We start from the raw sequence: 9,172 nt of genomic DNA, 5'->3' as shown, positions 1-9,172 counted from the left end.
ATGATGTGTATGTATGTTTATGTGTTTATATATGCATGTGTTTGTATGTTCATGTGTTTTTATGGTCATGTGTTTAAATGTTCATGTGTTTATATGTTCATGTGTTTATACATCTATGTGTTTATATGTTCATGCGTTTATATGTTCATGCGTTTATATGTTCATGTGTTTATATGCTCATCTGTTTATATATTCATGCGTTTATGTGTTCATGTGTTTATATGTTCATGTGTTTGTAAGTTCATGTGTTTATATGTTCATGTGTTTATATGTTCATGTGTTTGAATGTTCATTTGTTTATATGTTCATGTGTTTATATGTTCATGTCTTTGAATGTACGCGTCTTTGAATGTTCATGTGTTTATGTGTTTATATGTTCATGTGTTTATATATTCATTTGTTTATATGTTCATGTGTTTGTATGTTCATGTTTTTTTATTACATGTTCACCTCAAACAAGGCAAATTGCCACTTTGGTGTAGGGGCTACTATCAGGGGCTACAACTAATGGGGTACTATGTAGGGATTTGGGCAGCAAGATGTCGGTTCACGTTACACTTGAACTTCTGCACGTCATTACTATTGGGAAAGCAGGGACCTGGAATGGAATTCCAGAGTCTGGCGGTTCTGGGGAAGAAACTATCGGAGTAAAAAGATCTTTTAAATCTAGGGATCTCTACAGTGTGGGAGAGGGAGTTAGCAGCCTGTCGGGTTTGTCGACGGTACTCACGTCGTGGGGGCACAAGTGATTACAGTTTTTCAGAGCATTCACCACTAAAATACTTGTAGAAAAGGCAGAGGGATGCAACATTTCGTCGATGGAACAGAGGCTGAAGCTTAGATGCCAGTTCAGGGCCTATCAGGTTTGCGACTCTCTTTTGAACCTTGTCAAGGAGCGAGAGACTAGTAGCAGATGCACCAGCCATACATGGGCGAATGGTGGCCTTATAGAGGTACATGATACTTTCGGGTGTTAGTAGTTGTCTAGCACGGTAGAGAGAGCCCATCTTTCTTGCAGTGGCCATGGCAATGCCTTCAATGTAATTGTTCCAACTCATGTTTCCTGTGAACGTTAGACCAAGGAGTTTGAAAGATGTACTCTCAGATAAAGAGTCACTGGCCATTGCTATAGATGGTAGAGGGGGTTTCTTGTAATTATTGAATGAAACTAATTTAGTCTTTGCGGCATTGAAAGCGACCAACCACTTTTGTCCCCATTCCACCACAGATTGGAGGTCTTTCTCTAGTGTTTTTGCCATTTCTTTAGAAATGTGTTCATTCGTCTTCCTGTCGTGCCTGCCATAGAGTGTAGTGTCATCAGCATATATACCCATCTCAGAGGCAATGTTGTCGGGGAGGTCATTTATGAATATCAGGAACAATAGAGGTCCAAGGATAGAACCCTGGGGCACCCCCGCATTTATATCATATTGTTTAGATGTATACCCGTCGAGGACAACCTGGATTTTTCTCTTATCTAAGAAGCATTTAATCATGTTAAGTATTCTACCAGTAATACCGTATGGTCTAATTTTCATGAGGAGACCCTCATGCCATACCCTGTCAAAAGCCTTAGATATATCTAGAGCTACCGCTCTGCCCTCTCCCGCTTTGTCCAGTGAATGGTATATACGTTCAGAGATTACAGTTAGGATGTCTGCTGTGGAACGGCTTGTCTAAATCCATATTGTTTGTCAGTCAGAAGTTTAGCATCTGTAAGGTGATGGACTAGAGCATGATTAATTAGGGTCTCAAATATTTTGGCAAAAAGTGGGAGGAGGCTAATGGGGTGATAATTTGATGGGTCAGTCCTTTCGCCAGAATTATTAAATACTGGTACAACAGAAGCAGTTTTCCAACAGCTCGGAAAGCAAGCTTCATTAAGGCATTTGTTGTAGAGTTTGGAGAGAACTGGAACTACTTCGGTTGAGCACTTTTTAATAGCACAGCTAAGATGAGATCGGGTTCACATGCTTTTGAAGTGTCAAGGTTTTTTATGATAGCATGCACCTGAGCAGGGGTGATTTTCAGATCGTCTAGCGTGGCGTCTGTCCACATAAAAAAGTCAGGTAGGGGGTGGTTGGAAGGGTCCAGTGTGGAGTTTTAGGCAAACCGACTGGCAAGCATGTTAGCCTTGTTGGTTGCTGAGGAGACAACCTCGTGATTGTTGGTTAGTGGGGGAATTGTTGATCACCCATTATTTACTACACTGTTGTAGATTTTTCAGAAGTCTTGATTTCCTAGTTTTTGTGCTTCGATGCGCTTTTTAGTGGTTTCCGTAAATTCTCTCTTAGCTGTCGCTATTTCTTTCTTAACGTTATTTCTAGCTTCTATATACTTCAGTCTGTTTGAACTGGACTTGTGTCGGTCAAACCTACGGTATGTATGCTGCTTTTGAGCAATGGCTGTTGCACAAGTCGACATAAACCATTGGGGAGAGTGGGGCTTACTATAAGATTTCCGCATGGGAACATGCGCTTCGATTGCAGTTTTGAACCAGTCAGTGGTCTCGTTTGCATACTGTTCAGCAGGGAGAGAAAAAAAATTCTCCATGGGGCATCTCTGATTAGTTTCCTGGTGGCTTCCCAGTCAGCCTTTTTATAATATCTCGTTGTTTTGAGCACTGGCTTTTCAGTTTTGGCTTTAGAGTTTAGAGCGATTTCAACCATTATCACTGCATGATCAGCGTTCCCGAGTGGGCTGTGGGCCTTCGTTATGCAGTCATCGGGAACTGTGCTCAAAAACAGATCTAGAAGTGATGCGTGTAGTTCTTCCTGGTCAGGGAAACGGGTTGGAAACGTAACAATTTGTGATAGGGAGTGAGATATAGTGAAGCTATGAGTTGTGCTGCCCGCTGCATCTGTGTAAGTAGAGAATCCAAGCCAGTTTTTGTGGTGGACATTAAAGTCACCAAATACATGTATTTGTGCGCTAGTGTCGAGGGACAGTGCCGCGTCTATGCTGTCAGAGACTTTGTTTATTATGGTGCAGTTCAGAGTCGAGGGAGAGCGGTAGAGAAAATAAAAGTAGCTAATATTGTGTTGCATGTTTAGTCTAAAGCACATACAGGCTTGATCATCTGTTTCTAGGTTTGTTTCTCTAGTCAGGGGGAGGGTATTACGAATGTAAACTCCAAGTCCGTGCATGTGTCTGTCAGAGTCCTTACGGCAGAGTGGGAGATATCCAGGCATGTTAAAGTGGTTAGAGGGGATGGAAGAGTGTAGGTTAGTCTCACTTAGTGCTAAGATATCCAGGGTATTTGTTAAGAGAGATGCTTCAACATCAGCTAAATTAGTTCTAAGCCCACGGATATTTGTGAATGCAAGCCTCAAGGGAGGAGGCAAGTTGAATTTGTTTGTCCCTAAGCCTGGTTTAAGCTTATTTTTAGATTGTACTGTCGTCATATTTTTAAAGATTTTCGGTTTAGGTAGGGGGGGGGCTAAACAAGAGGTTATGCAGAGCATCAGACATGCATCACAAGTAAACCATCAGCTGACCTTTCTCCAACTAGGACTGTGGCCTCAGGAAATCCCACCGGGGATGAGTGCAGGGTCTCTTTCCATGCACGTCATGGCACTACAAACAACCCCATATTATTCAACTGTTGATGGAGCAGCCGTTCTAAGCACTACCAAAGAGTTAGGGCTCCTGTACTACCAGTCGGGAACAGCAGCCAGGAACTGTCAATCCGGTACCCTCAACCCATTAGAAGAAGGTCAACCCAATCTAATTGCTCAGGCATATATCGTACTCAAGCACTCCCAAATGTCCAGTTTTAGGGGTGGCGTGTGCTGGGAATGGGGGAAAACGGCGTTCGTTGCCCTCGCCAAGAAACAAGATCTACCACTGGGTGTTTCTGTCGAATCACTAAGATAGTGTCTCTGCGCTTGACTAATAGGCAAAGAAGGAGTATGGAAGCCGGGCGATAGACAGAGCATATCTACTCCTTAAACAGTTTTAGGTTTGCAAACCGGTGAATTTGTTTGAGTCACCAGCTCTAGGAAGGTTGTCATCCAAGACTTAAGAGGCCTCCCTCTCCTTTGGTTTAGTTTCAGAGTTTTCCTTCTCCTAGACGGATGATCTGGGAAGACCTACTGGGTCCGTCAGCACTGTGAGGGTTTGCTCCGTGCCTAGGTTCTAATCCAGGTATTTCTGCGATCCCGCGTGGTTAGTTAGTGTTACTGGATTAGTTTGTGGAGGTTATGTCTCTGCTGATTAGTTACACTCCTCAAAGTGATTTAGGGACATTGCTATTTAATTGTTAATGGATAAAGGGGGTGAGTGGAGTTCATGCAGTGTAAGCATCTATGATTGTAAGAAGGCTTGTTAGGGAGGAGATAATGTGGTTTGAGTCTTACCCTGTTTATTTATTTTATTTATGTTAGCTTAGGTCTAGGATAATGTTACAGTATGAGCAGGTATTAAGAATTGAGCTACGAGTTGTGCCCAAACTATTTTAGATGATAGGAGGGTTAAGATGTAAGTGCAATATAGTATGGATAAAACAGCAAGTTTTGAGTCATGCATAATTAGGTGAATAGATATATGGGCAGGTTTTCAGTAGGTGCGAATAGAGTTGAAGTTGTAGGTATTTTCAAGTAAGAGTCATGGGACATTTTGCATAACAAGGAGTGTCGGTTCAATTTCGTATTAATCGTTGCAAAACTCTCGAGGAGATAGTTATGTAATGCAGATCGCTTTGCTTCTGAGTACTTTGGCTGTTAAATACCTGCCTCTGAGTGCTTAGGCTGTTAAATCCCTAACTGCATAGGAATGAGCTCTAATGCATGCCTTAGAGGTAGAAGTGTATAGATATTTAGTGATGGCTATTAAAACAGTTTGCATGTGAGGGTTAGGGGCTGGAAGTTAGCGATTCCACTACAAATGCGGTGCAATGTGGAAGTTTAGTGGCGATAGGTGGGAAGAAGAAAAGGGGTTATTTATTTACAGATAGATCTCCATTAGGATTTGAGTTACAGGTAAGGTTTAGTTTGAAGAAAGGGGGGAAATTTTTTTTTTTTGTATGCAGGTGAGACAAACGCAATCGTCTTGGAGGTAAAATGTATATTAAGATTTCGTAGCTAGCTGTTAGGGGTTTTCCCCCCAGTTATAGGAGGAACAACTAGTTCATTGGGATTCGGAATTGTAGTCATTAAGGTCAGGCACAGAATGTTGCATCTACTCAGAAAGTTAGCCGTAGTATCACAACTAAGATTATGTATATTGCAGTTACAAATATAGTGATAGTTAAATTATAAGCCAAGTTCAGTGGTTTGGTATGGATATCATGGAGGACACTTTAATACAAGCAAGCGTAGGGTGATTGCAGATATTAAGTATACTACTTAAATAAAGTTCTGTCTTCTATAGTAGAAAGGAAAAAAAAGATAAATCCTCGCTCCTGTTCATGTGTTTATATATTTATGTGTTTATATATTCATGTGTTTATATGTTCATGTGTTTATATGTTCATGTATTTATATATTCATGTGTTTATATGTTCATATGTTTATATGTTCATGTGTTTATATGTTCATGTATTTATATATTCATGTGTTTATATGTTCATATGTTTATATGTTCATGTGTTTATATGTTCATGTATTTATATATTCATGTGTTTATATGTTCATATGTTTATATGTTCATGTGTTCATATGTTCATGTATTTATATATTCATGTGTTTATATGTTCATATGTTTATATGTTCATGTGTTTATATGTTCATGTATTTATATATTCATGTGTTTATATGTTCATATGTTTATATGTTCATGTGTTTATATGTTCATGTATTTATATGTTCATGTGTTTGTATGTATTGGCTTTACACTTAAACTAATTTACTGATTACTATAATCGTTGGAAAACAGTTGCTATGCGTAAGAACTAGTTAACCAAGGCACATAAATTATTCTAAAATAAAGAGAGCAAAATAAGGTGTGAAATATTTTCGTGAAAATTCGAATTACTCCCATTTCTTTTCTTTTTTTGTAAAATAGAACGGTAAGTATTAGACATGAATTAATAAACATTCATAATTTTTAGTTGTTGGTTTTCGGGGAAATAATATAAGCACAACCCCTCATTTTAACATTGTATTTTATTTGCATTAAAGCGCCGTTAAAGTTGGATTCGGGAAATAATTTTTACTTACGAAATTATACCGGCTAAAGAAATAGGGAAAAATCTGACTTTATATATAGAGTTTATTGTGTATTGTTACTCTCCAACTTTTTAAACGCGATACTCTGCCTAACACACTTGCGAATTACTTAAAGCTTCCACCTGGCCTGTCTAACAGAATAAGAGCACACTACCCCTGTAGATTAAATAAATGTTTCTCTTCCGAATTCCGTGCAGATTCCCTAGTTCGACAAGCTAACCTGAAAAATGCCGGAGGTTTAAACGACCGAAACATTGTGCAAATAATGAACATAGTAGTCCAAATAATACACATTATCAATTATTTCAAAAGATAATTAAATAAAGTCATTAGGCTGTGTTCCGTTTTATAACACTATATTAATAACCTGTATACCTAGAATGTCGAGTTTTTTTCACGCTCTGACATTGATATTAAAAGCTTACATTTTCTATTTAAAAAAATATTAAAACAAACTACTTAATATACTCAATCATGGATATGCGAACGACCATAATAAGGTTAACTTATTTGCATATTCATTTGAAAAAAAGCGTTAATAAATTACTTATTCATTTTATGGTTTCTAATTAAATGATTGGTTTCATTTGACTATTACGCCGAATTCTATGTGTGTATAGTTTCTACATTCTGTATAGTCGCGGAGAATTTAAGATGAAAATGTTTTAGCACACGGATATATATATATATATATATATATATATATATATATATATATATATATATATATATATACTAGTGGTGTGGACTGTAGGAGACTATATATATATATATATATATATATATATATATATATATATAAAAGATGCGAAAAGATTCTGTGCGAAAAGATTCTACCAAACACCTGAATATTGGGTCTACATAATTAAAAATTGATATATAGGGTATTTGGATGTGTATCACTCTTTTGGTTTGTTTTTTAGCTGCCAGAAACTGCTACTAAAAGGTTAAAATTGAAAACAAACAGTTGACCTTGCAAGAGTAGTCGACTAAGCGTGTTTCCATGTACAAATCTACAATCATATGTTAAACAATGCTATTTAAAAAAAATATTTACATGTATATGGGCGTGACACAGAGGCAAAGAAATTATTTTACTTAAGTAAGTAAGCTTCATTATTTTTCCAAACTGTTTTTGTTTCTTTGTTTTTCGATATTTCGTCGATATTATTTAGTAAGAGTGTTTAGCAGAAAAGCCAACAAACGACTACTCGAAAAAATAAATATACAAGCAATAAATGTTACCATAGTCAGTAAAAGTTCAGTTCATGTTTTTTTGTTTTGAAATAGTTTTAATGCTCTTTACTTGAAATAATTTCAGCGAACCGAAATTAAAACGAAATTTGAGGCGATAACTACTTAAATGAAGTTTTATATAAACTACACATGCCATAATCGAATATGTTTATAAATATTCCTTACGTTGACGGAACTCTCTTAAATTGTTAACATTTTGATATTTTTTAAAACCAGTTCGTGAATTAAAAAAACAATTTTTCTTTTACAAACTACTTAAAAATACAAACCAATGAACTTGTCTACCATAAAAGTAACTTTTATTGATATTTTTTATTGATACCTTTTATTGATTTATTGCATATTTATATTATTATATATATAACATTTTCTCTTTGTAAGGAAACATCATTTTGTTGGTCACTCTTGGCTACGAATGGAAACAAAGTTGATATAAAAATATATTTTCGCGAAAATTATCTTTACTTTCATCATATTTTGCTTAGGGTAAAATTTTTGAGTATCAAAACTATCTCCCCCCTTTTTTCATAACCTATCATACTTTCATCACTCACAGTCAATTTTCTGTAGGCTGTTTATGAACCCAGTCAACGACAGGTACTTCTGCTAGTATATATATATATATATATATATATATATATATATATATATATATATATATATTTGCAATGTTTACGACTTCTACTCGTTCGAACACTCTAGATTGTCTAATGTATTCGCCCGAATTCGGCATTTAATAATCCTTTGTAGCCGTCGTACTCGTTGCAGTTTATTGGTGGCAATGAGTTAAAGGCTTGGCAAATGGAGTACCATGTGGCTTGTAGATGGGCTCGGATCTCATAACCAGCAGGAATTGTTATCCACTGCACTGATGATTGCGTAAGTATGAAACACTTGTGGCTGTAAGACTATATAATGATTATTGTTTTATTATAATATATATAAATTGATTAAATGACTTACTGACTAAATAGTTTTCTAACGAATAATAAAAAATATAAAAATTACGTAAGTTTTTTTTATATAGTTTTAAAGGTTTAAAAACTTCCAAAACTATATGGTCCTGGATATGACCTTAAACTATATCCGATGGTGAGGGCCCCAGCTTGCATACCTTAGGGAGTGTGGAGCCACCCTTTAATTGCCATTGCTCCCAGGTCCACTCTGACCCGGAGTGGTAGCACCTGTTAGGGTCCCAACTATGGGTTAAATAGAATACGACTTAAAAAACAAATATACTATATTAAAAAATCGTTCTTCAAAATCACCAGATTCGGCATTAAATAACCTGAAAAGGGTTGATATGCCGTAAAACAAAACAACCAACCAACCAACCAACCAAAACTATATATATATATATATATATATATATATATATATATATATATATATATATATATATATGAATATGAACAAATGATTAATAAAACATGTTAAAAGACATCTTGAAAAAGAGTTAAAAACATATTTAATTTTAAAAAGGAAGCACAAGATAAGTGGATATTAATTTATTTTTATTTCGGACTACTAGTCTCATCTTTATTAGTTGTTGTAAGATAAGTGGATAGTCCTTAATCCGCGGAGTTTCGAAGAAATACTCTCCTTCTCATCAGAGGCCAGGAATTAGCAAAATGCGGGATCGGATTTTGCATGTCCGGCCTTGGCAGACGTGTTTTAAATATTCTCTCCAGTGCTTTTTCTGTGCACATTTGAACTTTTCTTTTAATGACTTGGAACTCATTCCATTT

Source organism: Euprymna scolopes, chromosome 10 (genome assembly GCF_053919585.1).
Source record: "Euprymna scolopes isolate OS-2025 chromosome 10, ASM5391958v1, whole genome shotgun sequence".
Classification (NCBI taxonomy): domain Eukaryota; kingdom Metazoa; phylum Mollusca; class Cephalopoda; order Sepiida; family Sepiolidae; genus Euprymna; species Euprymna scolopes.
The sequence above is the reverse complement of the archived record's forward strand: the minus strand, read 5'-3'. Positions refer to the sequence as shown.